The sequence below is a fragment of the Corvus moneduloides genome, chromosome 11 (assembly GCF_009650955.1).
Source record: "Corvus moneduloides isolate bCorMon1 chromosome 11, bCorMon1.pri, whole genome shotgun sequence".
In the NCBI taxonomy this organism is placed as follows: domain Eukaryota; kingdom Metazoa; phylum Chordata; class Aves; order Passeriformes; family Corvidae; genus Corvus; species Corvus moneduloides.
The window spans coordinates 11337046-11354799 of record NC_045486.1 but is presented as its reverse complement, the minus strand read 5'-3'; positions in this window follow the sequence as shown (position 1 = coordinate 11354799).

Below are 17754 nucleotides of genomic sequence, written 5' to 3'. Positions count from 1 at the left end.
CTGGATCGGGAAGAAAAAAGTGACTCTTACCTAGAGGTTCAGGTAGAGATAGCCAAGTTTGAAGGTTTTTTGACCTATAGTATTTTTTACTAGCTTTTCTTGAAATAATTTTCTGCTCTTGCAATGTGTACATTAATTGCAATGTGTAATCCAAACGTTATAGTGGTGAAAATCTAAAAACTTCTAGTTTCTACATGGTAAAAGTTGTCTTTAAAAAAAGACTTTCTGGAAGATTTAATTTGTAAGATTTGCCACCATTTAGCAGCTTTGTGGTTTTGACCACTGAGAGAGCAGAAGTGTTATTTCTTTAGTTAACTTGGTTAAAAATTACTACTGCACTCTTTTCTGAAATACAAGAGTTGGGGGCTTCTGTGTGTACCACGGCCTGTGAGGAATTTGGTTTGTCTCCCTTTCCCACTACACCCTGCCCAGTTTCCTGCTGGGATGGATTTGCCCTGGTGGTGTCTGCCAGCTGCCGGTGCACCTAAGCTGTAAGGAGTGGACTGAGACCCCAGTGAACCCGGGAGCCTGGACCAGAAACTCCCTTGAAGTAGCACTTGCTCCGCTGTTACTGTTTGCTTTTCACAGAGGCTGATGCTTGTGGGTAGATGCTGGCAGGGCTCACCACCACTTTGCCTTGTAAAAATGTGACTCTTGGAAACCTGGCACTGACTTCTTTATGTAACCTTCCCTTGGACGTGCTCTGACTTGGGGCTTGCATGGTGTGTGGGCGAAGGCAATTTGGAGCAGGGATGGGGTCTGGGCTGTGGCAGCTGTGATGGAGTGGAAGTGAAGGGGCTGGAAATGTGTATTGGGGGGGCAGGGGGCCCACACTGGCACAGGTTGGGCACAAGAGGAAAAAACTGGTGGAAGGGGAAGGATTGGTTTCATCTGGGATTTTTCACTCACCTTTTCTTCTCTTGCCTCAAGCAGCATGAAAAATTGTGGTAGAGCCTATGCCAGCCTGTGGTAAAAGTGCTTTGCTGGGGCTGTATCAGGCAGGTTTGTTGCCAGGCGCGTGTCTGCATCTTCCGTGCCATCTTTTCTGGGTGTAGGTAGTGAGTTCAGTGAGCAGACTGGGAAGTGGACTTTACTATGCACAGTTCCATCCCTTTGCAGGAAGAACTTCCCTCAGCTTGATTCATTCTGTTTCTCTACTCATCTGTCCCCCTTGACATGATTATTGCCTCCCTTGTGGGATATGAGATCTGCCTACTCTCTTTCCCCAAAATAAGAGGCCCCACACTTTCCCTGGAGCAAACACCCCCTTACAAAACTGCCTTAATTCTCTTCCCTTTCCTCTGGCACTTTCCAGGCTTTCAATTACAGCCCAATTGCATTTCTATTGCTCTTGAATGTTAATTTTATTGACCTTTGCCAATCCCTTCCTCCTCCCAGCTGAGGGACAAACTTGAAAAGGATTATTCCTCTCGAAGGTGATGAAAAGTGCTCCTTGATTGCCAGCTTGGCATCTCCATAACATTCAAGGTCTCTGCTGGGCCAGGGAGGTGGAGGAAAAAAGCTTGGGAACCAGTCCAGCTGCCTCCCACGTTGGATGAAGCATCATTAAACAGCCCCTTCCCTTCAGGCTCTGGTTTGTCTCTCCCTCTTATTAAAGGAGCTGAGTTTCTAAATTAGGAAGCCTGAGATTCTGCTGTTGAGATGTTCACATTTAATTTATCTTGCAGTCTACAGGGGCTGAAGTTCATCTTGCTGATCCTGACCTCAATCAGCAGGAAATGCAGACTCTGTAAATGTGTTTGTGCCTTGTACTCGGGTTTGCTAATGTGGGCTGTGACAGCAGAGGTTAAAGCTTTGCTTTGTTTTGCATCTGTGGTGTGACCGAGTTGGTTACTTAACATCTCTGAGGAGAAGCTTATATTGCGTGAGTGAGAGGATTAGCTGGTGTTTGCACAGCATTTGAGAGTTCTGAAGTGAGATGTGTTAAGGGCAATGTCACCAAGAGGATCTGTTTGACACGGAGCTGTTTCTGGCTGAGGGCCTGCACTTGTGTCACATCTTGTTGGCGGCCTGTGAGAAGCTGAATTCCTGGACTTCCCTATGCAAATTCTTTAAGCAAGGTGAGGTGGGTTAACCTTGGATGGCATCAGCTGCCCACCAAGCTGCTCTCTCATTCTACCTCCTCCGGACAGGGAAAGAGAACACAAAGCCAAAGCTTTTGGGTGGAGATGAGGACAGAGACACCACTCACCAGTTACTGTCATGGGAAAAACAGATTCAATGTGGGAAAAAATAATTTAGCTTATTGCAAATCAATACTGGAGTAAGACAGTGAGGAATAAAAACTGGACCAACCTTCTTCCCTGGCTCAGCTTCACTCCCAACTCTTCCACCTCCTCCCCAGGGGCACAGGGAGATGGGGAATGGAGGGTTGTGGTCAGCCTGTAACACTTCATCTCCAGTGCTCTTCCCCACACCGTGCCCCTGCTCCAGTTTGGGGTCCTTCCCAGGAAAAACAGCCCACAAACTTCCCCTTGTGTCTTTCCCACAGACACAGGTTTACATTGCTGCCTTCAATCCCTTTTATAATATCAAGCACAAATAAGTAGTTAATGCTTTTGGGATGGGATTTTATGGCTTGGCACTTTTCCTGAGGTCCTTCTGCTGCTCACGAAATACCATGAATAGGGCAGAGCTGTCGTGTTTAGTATCACACCATCTGTGCATTGCTCCAGTATTCCAAGAGTCTGTACTTGTAATCAAGGATTAAACTATCTTTGCAATCCATCCTAGTGGCATCTGATAGCAAGCATAGATTGCTCCTAAATATTGCAGAAGATTGTTGAGCCTTGAGTTACTTTCTTCCAGCATGGTAGGAAAGCCAGATGTATTTGTCAGACATTGAGCAAGTAATACGTTTCAAAATTCAGAAAGTTCTAAAGATAAGATGAGTTCATGAGTAGAGTTTGGGCACGCTTTTCCCTACATGGTTGTTTTCTTCTTTCTAAAGGAAAAAAAAAAAGATTGGTTTCAGCACACATCATCACTAATATTTTATTTTTTAGTGCTTTTTATGTATAACAAAATACAAGATTAAAAAAAACACTATCATCTCTAAACCTAACATAAACAACATAACATAAGCTAACATAAGCTACTCCCACTTGTGGATCCCTTTATAAGTATCTGCTACATTTTTTCACTTGGGGGCTTGGTGGGGGTGTTTGGTTTTTGGGGTTTTTTTGGTTTTGTTTGTTTTAGTTTTAATAGCTCAAGGAAATGGAAACAAGGAGGGGAAAGCAAAAGAATGGATCTAAATATAGCTGTCACCCAAAATCTTTTGATTTCTGTCAGGAAGGGGGAATACAGTTTGCAGTAGAGATGGGATATATTCATCTCTGACTTTGGCCAGGTCTATGGCTTTTTTTCCATGTCTTACTGGAGACATCACTGCTTCCTCTGGCATAGGTGACTTGGTGGCTACACTGAGGAGAGCTCACCTTGCTGTTTTTTCATTGCTTCTGTGCTGTAAGCAGATGATTAATACCTGGAAGATTAAAATAATTTTTCCAGCTAGTCTTAAAAGTAGTAGTATTCATTTAAAAACTTAATGATTTTCAAAGTGAAATATAAAAATGTCAAGGTAATTCTTACACTAAACTGTTGGAGTCTTTTTATTCTTGTGGTTTCCTAAGTCATCCTTTACCAGAATGATGTTACTTTAAATGTATTAATTAATTATGACGCCGTGAAAGATTGTAACCTTTGGTTTGAGGAGTCCTTACCTACTGTGAAGGAAACTAAGTGATTGTCTAATACTCTTTATCATTGATTTGTGTTGCATTAAAATTAGGATGCCAGTAGCTGGAGCAAAGATGAAATATTGTATGGACCCTTTTCCAGCCTCAGTTGCTGCTTTGCTTCTGTTGTTTCCCTCGGTGAGCTCAAGTAGCCAGCTTGCAAAAGTGCTGTTTCAAAAGGACAGCCAGGGTTCATTTCCTGGGACAGCAGCGAGTCACAAAGCTCAGGCAGCGCCTGCTCACCAAACTGAACTCGAACTCAGATCTGTTTGTATTTTTCAATTATCTTCTCAACTGCTCATAAAAGAGGTGTCAGTGTTTTTAATTGCCTGTCATCCCCCAGGAATCTCTCCCTTAAACTTCTGCCCTTAAACTTGTGAGGGAAGTGCTCACGATAAACTTGTTCTTCGGCTGGCCCAGAGTCTGCATTTGCTAATAAGCAGGAACATCTGGTTGTTGCTGTCAAAGCCAATGCTAAACACTGGAAAAATGTCAAGACTATATAATTTTATAATGAACTTTATCAGGAAAAAGGGGTCTTGGGCACTTTTAAAGCTTCTTTAGAGGTTTAAAAAGCCCTCTGGCTAAGAGCCAACTTCAGCTTCTATTTTCTTTTTTTTTATTATTACAAAAATTAATTTTTCCTTTATTCTATCTGTAGTGTTCTTAGGAAAACAATTGAATGGAATTATTTGTTATCTTCCTGGGAATTGATCTTGTGTGATCTGATAGTTTTTTATTAAAAGCAGCAGAATGCTGGAGTAAAAAGGGCTGTTTGCACATGTCACAGACATACCTAGGCTGTCACAAATCTCCTTGTTCACTCAAATATTTCATTTTTTTCTGTCTTTGAATTCTTGGATGGAGCAATGAGATTATTGCAGTGGACACGAAGCAGAGGTTTTAGAGGTACTGGTGAATAATGGGACATTTGGTTGAATTTCTAGTGGCAGGAGGTAATCCCTTAAGGAGAAATATTTATATAAAAACTTGTGAATTCCAGCATTGAAGGAGGCTTTTTGAGGTACCATTTACTCCCTTCTCACTACAGGTTAAAAATACCAACATAAGATTCCCTGTTGAACTCCTACAGTCAGGCTTGGTGCTGAAGTTGGGACAGACCTCTCCTGTGTCCTCAGCTCACAAGGCAAAGATCATCCTGACTTTTTTCCTGCTTTTAATTTGCAGGTGGGTTTTTGTTAGACTCTGACCCCCTCAGTGCTGGGTGTTGTGCTGCCATCAGGGTCTGCTGCCCTTCAGGAAGGATCTTACTGAGCTTGGTCATTTCTCCCAGCTCTGTGCTTTTGAAATTCTGGGGCTTGTGCTGTCGGTGTGCTCTGGTCTGGGAGTCTCTGTCATTTCTGAAATGGGAAGAACTCTACCTTGACCAGATAAAACTGAAGTTTTCAGTAAAACTGCTCCTGTTTCAAATCTGTGAAAGAAAATTATCTTTATGTAGACAAATAGGGCTCATTCTCTTCAAGTGTCATCAGAGCAAAACAGTGTTGGGTAAACAGAGATGATGGGAAGAAATCTGAATGTTTCCTATGACATGCACAGTCAGACTATGCAGTCTTGAATGATTCATGCAGTATCCTGCTACATGGCAAAGACTCAAAGCTTCTCCCACCCATGGATTCTGGCAGAAGTATTCTTTGGTGGGAGTAGGCAACAATGCCAAAACTCCTCTCCATCATTTAATTATTACTACTGCTTTATTTACACGAAGGTTCAGCATGGAAAGGATCCTCTTCCATTAAAAGAACCTCTCCAGTGATGTGTTACTGTTTGTGCTGAAGCTCAGATATGCAATGGACTTTTAATTCACAGCAGCAACAAAAAAATGAAGTAGAGGCTTGTATCTTATTTGCAGTGCATCTTCCTGCCAGTAAAAAAAAAAAAACTCACTTTCTGAAGCATATGTAACTCATAAAATCTGAAAATTGCTTTGAAGCATTGGCCTTGTACAGAGCTAGACTGTGTAATTGGCTTTTTCAAGAAATCTCTGCATCATATGCTTTAAGGTATGTACTAAGTGATTTAATAGGGTATGTCATTTTTAATTACTGTGAAAGAGCAATCATAAGTATAAAAATGCAAGTCATGTCCTCTTGGCATTACTGCTTCTAAAAGCATTTTTATGTAACCTGCAGGAACCAGCACAGTATTTTCTTTATCCTCTAAGTGCATGATAGTTTTACATTTTTGTGATCTGCAGGATGAGTTCAGTGGATGATTCGAGGTAAATTAGCCCTAACTGAGCTCTCAAAAACTGCTGCCAGTTTCTGAGTTTAAATGGTCTAAAATTAGCTCATCCAGCTTTGCAATACATCACTGTGTTAGAAGCATTCCAGTTTTCTCCACCCTCTCAATGCCATCTAATGCAGTATAATCTCTACTAACAGGAGGGAAAAAGCCATGTCATTGTGATTGCCCCATCTGTGCCACAGCTGCATCTGAGTCCAGTGGCCATCTGTGGAAAATAATTGATTTTTTTTCTTTTTTCTCTTGATATTGAGTTCTCAGCAAATCATTAGAATTTAAAAATGACATAAAACCTCTTTACAGGAGAAGGTGATTTGCTTTGAGAAAGTGTCATGTGCAATTTAACCCGCAGTGTATTGTAATTGATGTTGGCTGCCTTTGACAGCTATTTCATGATTTTCTCCTCTGTGCCTGTGCTCTGGCCCTGCATGCTGAAAGGAAGCTGGTGCCTGACAAAGGAGAAGCTGCTGTGCTGTTCTCGTTGCAGCTTGCTTGGGCATTTGAATGGTTTTATCCATTTCCGAGTTTGTCAGTAACCCAGTCCACGAAATGCAGGTGAGGAATGCAGCAGAGCAGGGGGCTGGGGCTGACAGCAGGTTTGTGGATTTAGTGGGAATCACAAAACACTGAAACCCTGTATTCTAGAAAGGAGCCTGACACAGGAGCAGCTGGGTAAAGCTCTGGAGTTTTGGGTGAGTCACAGATTTGTCAAAGAAATGAAATGTCTGGGAAAGGTCCCAGCCAACAAGGTAACCTCTTAGCACTTGCAGGTAGAAGCACATCTTCCAACAAGGCTGGAGCTGGACACCTCCAACTAGAGCTGGTCTTTCACCATCTGCAACACTTCTAACAATATTTGAAAGTTTCCAATACTTTCTATGTTTAAAAATGTATAAAGTATATGCTGCCACCCATTTCATTGTGTCACTGGGGGAAAACTTTTAGCATTCAGTGAAACTGTGGAAACACTCTTGGAAACAACAAGGCCTGTTCCTCAGCAGAGGAATAGTGGAATGGAAGCTCATTAGCACCTAGTTAGGTAAGCCTTTTCCTTTATTATTATTTTCCCCTCTTATTTATTTTTTCTTTTCCATGGCTAAGATTAAAATACTCCCTCTGCACCCAGAAAAGATGGGATAGCTCTGTCTGTGTCCTTGCTCCAGCCAACCATGAACCTGCTGTCCAAACACCCCAGTGGAACAATTCACCTCTGAGGGACACAGACCCTGCACAGCAAGGTTCTGGCTCTACTTCTGCCCTTTCCTTTGCTCAAAATGCTGCTTGTCCCAACTTCTGCGCTTGTTTGCTGAGTCCTGTCCCATCTTTCTTACTTTCTTGGCAGAGGAAAAATTACAAATACAGTTTTCTAGCTGAAATCAGATGAGATGATGGTGAGGGGGTGTGTACATGTGAATACAGATAACAAGATATATCTATATTGGTGCCTTACATATTTCAGTGGCTTCTGGTTGCAATGTCAATATTGGCTTTCTTCCTTCTGCAGGAATAAACACTAGAGAAGCCACAGAAAACAAAACAGAAAGAGACTCTGAAGTCCATTCAATGCATTTGCTCCAGTTAAAGTAGACACAAGTCTCCTGAAAATGATCTTACTTGAGCTATGGTAAGCCTTGAAATGCCCCTGCTTCTGTTGTTGTTTGTATTTACACATGTACTGTGGGAAAGAGGATGGGAAATGTTGCTAAGGAGAAAGGAGTGGGAAGTTTGAAGCCACACAAGCAGCATGTGGTGAAACTGGAGAAAGGATTGCACTGTCCTTGCTGTTTGATGGTAGCCTGTAAAGTCCAGATCAGACACATAACAGTGGCTTTATCCTACCTGGGCCACGTGAGGATAAAGACAAAGAGGGTGAATGAGTGCTTGAACAGGCAAGAGTTGTTGGTTCTCTGCTGCTGTTTGCTTTTTCTGCAAGCCCTGGTTCCCTGAACCTGTTTATGGCAAATGATGTGTTGAGAGTCTCAAATTAACCGAGTGCTTTCGCATCCCTTTTTTATGAACCTCACATTGTAGAAGTTGTTACTCTGTAAAAGGTGTGACATGATTATAAAGGAAGCTGTGCTGTTGTAACCTGATGTTTCCCTTCCTAATACTATTAGAAATACCCAGCCTTTTATGCATTAATATAAGCTTTCACCTTGCTAATGCTGCTTATTCTCCTAGACTGAAAGGGAAGCTACAAATGCTGAATTGTAACCTCACTGAAGATGAGGGAAACTGAGAAAAAATTTTGATAGAAGAATAGGAGTCAGAAATTTCATTTTCATTTTAATGGGGTTCTAGTTGTGTTCTGAATATGCTTCAAGTTTAAATCCAGCACTTAGAGAGCTCATATAACAAATGGGTTGTATTTTCAGGGAAGGAGTATGTGTGTTGTCTCCTGGAGCATGCAGAGAGGATTGAGTGTAATTGTTTATTTGCATAGGTGTCTGTGGGATTTAGAAGCATCACAATATGTTCAGAGTGTGTTTGTATTGTAGAGAGTTTGTTTGGGGTTATGTGAAGGCACCTTAGATTAAGAAAACAAAAAGAACCTGTGAGGATGCTGCTAATCAGAGAGCTGAATTTACATGAGCTGTAGTCACAGACATCCAGTGGTCTTATCTGCTGCAAATAATCAAGCAAACTTATTAGTTTTATTTCCATTTTCTCTCCAGACTATATTTATAATTTCTCCCACAATGAAGTCATAAGAAAGAAGAAGAGAAAGCTTGAATTTTGCTAAAAAAAAAAAACAAAAAAAACCCCCCCAAAAACCAGAAAAAGCAATACTTATTTCTCTTCAGCCCCTTCCAATATTGTCTCTTCTAAGTAACAAAGAGAATTCAGATAATCACTGAATTTTAAAATAGGTAGCATCTCCAAATAGACTCTGTTTTACTGTCTAATAAAATAATTCTAATCTTGCTGAATTGTTTCCTGTGTAATATAATAGTGACTCTTGGGTACTTTCATTGGCTTTGCAGTGGAGCTGATTACCAAAGGCTATTCTAATGTGTTCCTAGGGAATCACCAAGTGACCCAGAGCAAAAATTCTATTACCTCCTATGTATCTCAAACAGGAAAAATACAAAAAGGAGCACACTTAAGATACCAAATGTAGAGCAAATTGTTACAAAACTCACAATATGGGCCACTGTTTCTGATGCCTCTTTCTTTCATAATACATTTTCATGTCCCTTTCCAACAGCAAAGCTGCTGCATTCCTCTCTGCTCCTGGCCAGCAGAGCATTGCTTCTGCTGCTGTGCTCAGTGAGTTGCAAAATTTCAGTTAAAGCCTCAGCACAAGAGTTAATAGGTGTCACTCATCCATAATGCCCAGGATTAACTCGGATTAGTCCTCCACTGAGTTTGTTTCTGGTGAGGGTGCCCTGCACAGCCAGGTGCAAACAGTTTAAGCAGATGGGAAGGCTGGGGATGGTGAGGTGACCTGCTCTGGTGCTTGTCCCTGCACTCGTGTGTGGGGTCTTCCCTTTTTTTACTGTATCAGATTTACAGATCAAGAGCTGGAGCACTGAGAACGAGGCTGTTTTTCACACAGCAGTTTTTATTTCACTGATCTGTTGTTCTGGTCCTTTGGTGAGGCCTTTTCAGGAGTGTTGTGGAGCAGGTGGAAAAGAAGCTAATGTGTTATGGATTATCTGACACGTCTGGCTGCATCTTTCATTCCCAAGGAATAAAAATCATCCCACAAGTACAGAAACTTCTTTTAATTAACCATCAGAGGTAAAGAAGCCTCCACCTCCTGCCCAGGAGCTAAGTTGTCGAAGCAAACCAGGGCTGGTTGATCTGCTCTCTCTGGTTCTGATAGTTCTGTTTTCATGGTTCTGGTACAGATCTGTGGGTGGTGGAATCAGAGTCCAATCCTTTTTCCATTGATTCAAAGCAGAGATTGGAACCAGGAACTTGCAGAAAAAAACCTTTATCACTGCATTTCACAGTAATGTGGGGTGTGGATTTCTCTCTCTTCTACTTTTCTGTTACTTCCATTTTTTACTTTATTGCAGAATACTCACATAGCTCACACCAGAATTAATAGAATGGCTTTTAAGACAGACATGAGGAATCAGGAAGCCTGACTCCATTCTTGGCTAGATTTATAATGTTAGTCTTCCCATTTGTATTCAAAAATAAATCTGAAAAAAACCCCAAAACCCCAAAACCTAACAAAATGCAAATGTGTTGTCTCAGGCCAAGCACTGTATTGAAGCCTGTTTGGGAGGCTATCCCAAATACTTGCTGCATATGGGATCTGTGGCTAAGGGATAAAGGCTTTAAACTGAAAGAGAGTAGTATGAGCTAAATGTTATGTACAAATTCTTCCTCGTGAGGGTCATGAGGCTCTGGAACACATTTCCCAGAGAAGCTGTGGATGTCCCTTCCCTGGACGTGTTCAAGGCCATGCTGGACAGGGCTTTGATTTAGTGGAAGATGTCTCTGCCCACGGTGGGCTGGAACTCAATGGTCTTTAATTCCCTTCTAACCAAAACCACTCTGTGATTCTGTGATGATTTCAATGAAATACGGGCAGGAGAGGGTGAGTCACATGGAGTTCTGGTGGCCTGTGTGTCCTTCATGAATTTTACTAAGCTGCTGTTCTTCTGTGGTTAAGACATTAAAATCTAATGTGACTCTAGGGAAAGCTAAGGAAGAAAAAATAATGCAGCTTCTCAAATAGAATAAATCCAAGGTGAAAACTGATCTCTTTGCCTTAGGAATAAGGTAAGTGAAAGCTGGTTTAGAATAGCATTTTAGAGGTTGTTTCATTTCTCAAACTTCTTTGGTAAATTAACAAAATGTTATTAGCACGTGGCTCCGTTATGATGTGCCATTAATGAGATGTGTGTTCACCTCTCAGTAACTACTGTATCTGTTAGATTTATTAATAAAATCTCATCCACACAGTCAGGGCTTGTTAAATCTGACCAGGACAGCTTAGGGTGCATTGGGCACTAAGGGAAGATCTGGCTAGACAAAAGGGCAGTTTTCACTGCAGTTTGTACTCTGCCCTCAGTAAGAATTTGGCAACACCTGAAGTCTCAGAGGGTGTGTGCAGGTGGATCAGAGGGCAGTGGAGATCAGCTCTGCATCTGAAAGCTGCTTAAGGATTGTACTGACAGGATGTGAGAAATTTCAAAATGCAAACCAGATCCTCTAGGAGCTGCAATGCTGTTTGTAAGAGAATTAAATCATCTGTTTTCACTAAAGTGAGCATGTAGAAGTGGATTGCAAGTGCAGATCTATATGATTGCTTGTCATTGCTCTTTAGCAGTGGTTTATTTCAAAATGGGCTGCCCAAGCCTCTGCCTGTGGATTTAATCTTCAGACACACCACTGATTTAAATGTTTTCTCCCAGAAAATGGTGAGAGATCTACCTATGTAGCAATAGGAAAAAAACAATCCTCATTCCTTCTTATACACACATACACAACACTCATGCAGCCAGAGGTGCAATAATCCCTATTTAGCTGCCAGAGCTGCTGGGAGAGTAGTGGTGGCCCCAGGCAGAGATTAAGGGGCAAGTACAGGGAATGACTCCTTGTGTTATCTAACACAGCTTTGTGGGGACTCTGTGGAGCCCTAAGTATTTGTTATCTGACCCTTCCCTTTGCTGGAGCTGGCTTTAAATCCCGAATCAATAAAAGGAAGTTGCACCATGGCTTTGAATGAATAATGCAGCAGTTTTGCAGCACAGTGTAGCTACTGAAAGGCAGCAGTTTGTTATGATTCAGGGGAGATCAGACTCTCACAGGCCTGGGTACGTGCACAGCTGAAGTTCACAGAAGTTTACTACAACATCATGACAAGCCGAATGTGGGGAAGGTTATGTTTCTGCTGACTTATCCGTGGCTCTGGATGAATGGGTGTGTCCCTGTTGGGATGTTAGAGGCACTGGGAGCCACGTTGTGCTGTGCAACCTGCGGGATTGCTGCATGCGGAAAAGCTTTTTACGATGCTCAGTCCAAGAACATGGAGCGAACAGAGATGATCTCTCCAGGCAGCTTTCTTGTCCTGAGCACTCCTGAGCTTTATTGCAGTTCCAATCTGAGATGTGAAGGTGAAGATATGAGTTACAGTCACACTTACAGACACTGCATTTCCTGGAAAAGTTTATGCAGAGGGAAAATCACAGCATTGTGCAACACTGTGGGTATGCAGGATATGAAGTGACTGCCCCAAAGTTATAGTGGTGGCAGATCATAAAATTAAAACACTGAGGTAGATCTAAGGAGATTTTCACTAGAGCAAGATGAACATTTTGCACTAGATTAGCAGTCAGTAAGAGATGTGGACTTGTCAAAATTTCAGTGTTTCCTAGGAGCACACCAGCTATGTTGAAATTAATGTTAGAAAAGATCCAAAAGACCAGGATGAATTTTTTGTTATTTCATCCTGAGCAAGAAACTGTCTCAGTGGCCAAGATTTAATCTGGGAGATGTAGAGTGCAAATTCACATTTTTGCTTTTCTCATTCAGCCTGGGTGCTTGAATCTGTGTTTTTCTCATCCCAAACAGTTGGGGATTCTGGCCTTTCACTGTTCCCAGGCACTGGCTTCATCAGCATTCCTTGTTAAATGGACATGGAAGTATCATTGGAGTCATTAGAGTTAAAAAGAGTGAAAATCCCTACTTTAAAATTTTAAATCCTATAAGTACATAAATGAATGAGTTGAATTGTGTGTGCTGCTTTTACTAGGAGAAAAATACTTATGTTTTGGTGATTAAAAGCCATCTGTAATTAAGGATAAATAAGTCATGGCCAATTTATTAGACTTGCTTTTTTTATGTGAGACAATGGTCTTTTAGATTTTCTGTCCTCTCTCTGGTGTGCTGATCCTGGCATTGCTGTTATATATTGCTATTAATGGCAAAAATACATGACAACACTTCACACACAGCATGAGAAGACAGCAGTGTGAAGCCAGAAAAACACATCAAGCCAAGAAGAGTGTCAGGTATTTCCTCAGCCCTTTGTTGTTCTTCTGTGTTTTCCTGTGTGTTGTTGTGTTTTGGTTTTTAAGCACTGAGTGTGCCAGGGCTTGCAGTTTGTCTGCTGAGCCCATTCCTGATACAGCACCCAATAGACTGGGTGGTGATTTATGTGGGAAAAATACCTAAGATAATAATAGATCACTGAATCCCTCCATTTGTGACTTATCTTGTATCTCTGGAAATGCACAGACTGTGGCCTTCCCTAAAGAGTAAAGCACGAGAATCTCTTTTCCTGAGATGACACTCAGCTATTTCACTCAAAAACAACCACAAAAATACATTTACATTACATGCAAAACAGAAAGCTTTAAGTTGTTAGGCAACCTCATCCTCTAGAACTGACCTAAAGGAGTCTCTGCAAGGTTTTGCTGCCCATGTCCAGTTCACCAGATGATCAGCAGCCATGCATAAAGGGGCGAAAATTGCACCACCAGCTTTCTGGGGCTTTTTGCTGTCTGAAAAAATAGAGAAATACTTTTGTTGCAGCAGAAGTAAATGAAAATCCAGGAATCTGAGAATACTATTTTAATAATGTTCCCATACTCACATGGGCTTGAAAAGCCGAAGTGTTCTGGGCAGCTGCCAGATGCAGGTAATGAAAGGTTGTTTAGCACTTGGGAATTGTACAAAGCAAATGCTAAACACCAGTTACATTCAGCTGTCCAAGTCACAAGACTGCCTAGAGAACTGCTGGTGATAAATGTTCACAATTATGGTATAGAAATACCATCAGGAATTTAGGGTGGAACAAGGCTGGGCCACCCTGGCGTAATTACATGGACTCAAGGAGAGGAAAAACTTCCTTGAGAGAGAAGTTTTGAAACAGACACACTTGACCAGAGAAATGCTGACTGTGTAGTAAGAAATACTTTCATACGAGCCTGCAGGAGGGTAAACTTACCAATTCCAGCTTGGAAACTGTGCTGGATCATTCACAGAGCCACTGCATCTGTGGGCCAAATGTGCTGCTTCTGACTGGAAACCAAAGCCATTTCTCACTGATGGTTTTGCTCTCTGCAGCACTTTGCTGAAGTCACTTAAGCATCTGCAAGAAGTTTAGTGGTGCATGAGATGAGGAAAGGTTCAGTATGTATGAATAGGTCCAACTGTGCTTCCAAGCCAGATTCTTCCATGCACAACCGCATCAAAATTTGGGTTATAGCCAGAATGTTAACACTAAGTTCTTTTATTTGTCCTCCTTATTGCTTTATTAGCAATTCCAGGATAATCTGTTGTTTCAGACTAATTTTACTCTTGTTTTGCAGGATTAGTGATAGAACCATTGTAACAATCAGCTAAGGACCCTGAAACACTTGAGGTCTGATCTCCATTTGCACCTGGGGAGTGGATGTTCTTTGTCAGTACAGAAACTGCACAGGCTGTAGATAAAACATAGCAACATCTGAACAGAAGGCATCCCTTATCTTCATGAATTCCCTAAATTAGCTCAGCATAGAATTAAACTGCCTTCCCTGCGGAATAAAAGTTTCTGCTCATTTATTCTTTGTTTTCTGAATACTGCCGAGGTCTTACCATTTATATAAAAGTGGAATTTCTTTCCCCAAAGAGTATTGAAGTGTTTAAGCTTAATGCAGGATGAGAGACAGGTCAATGAGTTAGAAGATTACTCCTGGTGAGAGGGAAGAACTTTTCTAGGCTGTGACAACCCAAATTCTGTAGAGTATTTTGTAAGAAAGCAGAAAAGCTGAAGAAGGAGGTGAGGGATGATTACAGAGAGGTGTGAATGAAGGAATCACAATTAGAAGAGAAGGGGGAGCAAGGTGATACATGAAGCCAGAGAAACAAGGTGCAGGAGCTAAATCTGATCTGGTAAAAAGGAAATCAGACACACAAATTTATCTCCTTGCCAGGACAGTAAATTGAACGCTGTCATGTTGGTGCAACAGAGCAGCTCCAAATCCTCACAGGCAGGATTACACTAGAAAAGAAGTGACCAAAGCAGGGGCTGCTGCTGAGGGTGGAAAACACGGGACCTGCAGAGGAAAAGACAGAACTTGTGTTCAAATAGTCATATTCATGTTAGCAATTCAGTTACTTATCTCTTGTGAAGTCACTTTAGAGCCACCTGTAAGTTCGTTGAATATGATTGACAATTACTGTGACTATTTGTTTTTCCTTCTTGGGGATTGTGAAATTTTAATCAAAATTACCTCAGTATAATAAGTTTGCAAAAGCTGAATTCCTAATGTTTTTTTCCCCAACACTTTTACAATCTGATCAATCTTTAATAATGAGACTGAGCTGAAAAAAATCCAAACAATTTTCTACTCAGACAATGCAATTTCATCAGAAATGAATCATGTTAAGTGAATACATTGATTTAGATTAAATTTGATGGGAAAATATCAAAATGAATAATTTTACCTTATTTCTTTCAGGCAATGTTGAAATATTTTGTATTGGCATTTTATTCATTTAATTTCAACTTCTATGATATTTACATTATTTTGATATTCCTATACTATTGCATATAAGACTTTCAGTGATTCAAACCCTGTATGTTTGTTATTTGCACTGAAAATAAATGTCAAAATGTTGGAATTTCCCATGGGATCAGAATTCCACTTTCTATTTACAATAAAATGTGTAAAGAAATACAGTACTCCAGAGTAAGTCTGACCTTAGTACTTCTCAGCTCTGGAATGCCAGGCAATCTAATATATGGATCAGGATTGTGTAATAAGATTTCTGAATGATTTATGCCAATCACATTTTCATTATTTCCTCACCAATACTGGCAGTGGTAATTCTTTGTACACTACTGCATCTTTCCCATCCAGCTAGACACAATTTATGTGAATTAAACTGCCAGGAGCGTGGCTTCCAGCTTTAAGGATTGTTCAGGTATTTCATCTTTTTTTGCTGAATTAGGTTCAATGCTGGTCAATTTATGATTTCAATCCCCAGTATTATCATTGATACTTATTTTACAAAACGTTCTGCAGTTTTGATGAGTTTCAATCCATGCGGAGATAATGGCAACTGTCCTCCTGTGCTTGCTCATAAAATTGATCTGAAAGTGATCAATGAGATGGTGAAACTTTCTTTAAAACACCAGAATGACACTTTAAAAGATTAAAAGGGGATTTTTTTTTTTTAATTAAGCACACAACCAATCTTCATGTAAAGCAAGATGGCTTCAGCTTGTGCTGAGGAGCTAATGAACACATCAGGTGAAAGTTCACCTCTACCAATGGTGTTCCTGAAGGTAAGGGAAACTGAATAGATTCTAAGTTTGTTCATCTGAAAGATACCTGTATAAAAATTGATTGATTTGATACTTTCCTGGAACAATTACAATTGCCATTTCCATGCACTGCATAAACTATTTAATCAGCTTGTCTACTGCAGAAAAACTTATACAAACCCTATGCAGAACCCACTCTGAACTTTAATATAGGTAAACTTCTTGATTTAAAAGTTTGAATTTGGCTGTCTTAATTCGGGTCAGATTACCCTGTCCTAAAGATGTAGGTTTTGATCTCTTAATAAGATATCTCCTCTCAAAACACTGACAAAGAGCTCAGATAACAGTATTGAGTTTTATTCTGTGTCGTTAGCCCCACTGGAGTCTCTTATCCACCTGTTCTCCTCCTTATAGGAAATACTTGGGAACTCAGTGCAATAAATGGAAGGAGGTTTACACAAAGGAGAGATGGTAACCAGAGTTCCTTAATAGGCTGTATTGAACTCTCTAAACCTAAAGCAGCACACAGAGTAAATTACTTTCTTATCAACTGAATCTGCTGGTGATCTGAAAAACAGCATTTTTCTATTTAGTTTCTCAAATGCAAACTTAGGATGCATTTGCTGATGCCTGCTGGAAATTTCCAGAGGCCCTTGTGCAATCCTACTCCACCAGAAATACTGCACGGAACCTGTTTGTAGAAATCCTGAGGGGCAAATGCTGATTAAAACCTCTGAAATTCTGTCAGAAACAATGCAAAATATCAGCATAAATTACATCAGCAAAAGTTTTTTTGCTGTTTCTGTCATCCAGTAAGTCCAATCTAAAAATCTTAAATGTATCTGATTTTCTCTAATTCTTACCCTGTTTTGATCTGCAGGGTAGCTGGTCTCCCTTCCAAGACAGAAATATTGCTCTGGAAAAAAGTGTTTCTGGCCTCTTCTAGACTCAGATTTTGGGCTCTACTTTCTATTTATTTCAGAGTTATTCCACTGACCAGGGACACCAAAGGAATTCCTTTAATTTGAACAACTCCAACTCTGAACAACCCTCTCTCCTCCTTGGTTCTTTCCTGCTGAGTTTTTGCTGGGCTGGGCTGGTTCATGCTCATGGCTGGGTAAGAGTGAGTCCACTCTGCCTTAGAGAATGTCTGTGTTATGAAATCCTGCTCCTGAAAAATGTATTTGCTGGATTATAAACACATTACCTTAGATTTTGTGCTGACAGAGTGATCTCACAGTAACAACACTGCAGGAATGTGGGTTAGTAAAGATTTTGCGTTGTCAGCTTTTAGTATAATCTTTAGTGTTTTTATTTTCTGGAGCAAAATATGGTAATACATGTCGCTACATTTCAGATTTAATATTCGAGAACATTTTCAAGAAAAAAAAAAAAAGGCACCACCTCTCTACAAACAACCTGCCTCTAAATTCAGGCCGTGCACTTTGTTTCACGGGGAGCACAATTTCACAGCCTACACAAGCACATTTCCTTGTCCCTGGTTGTTTG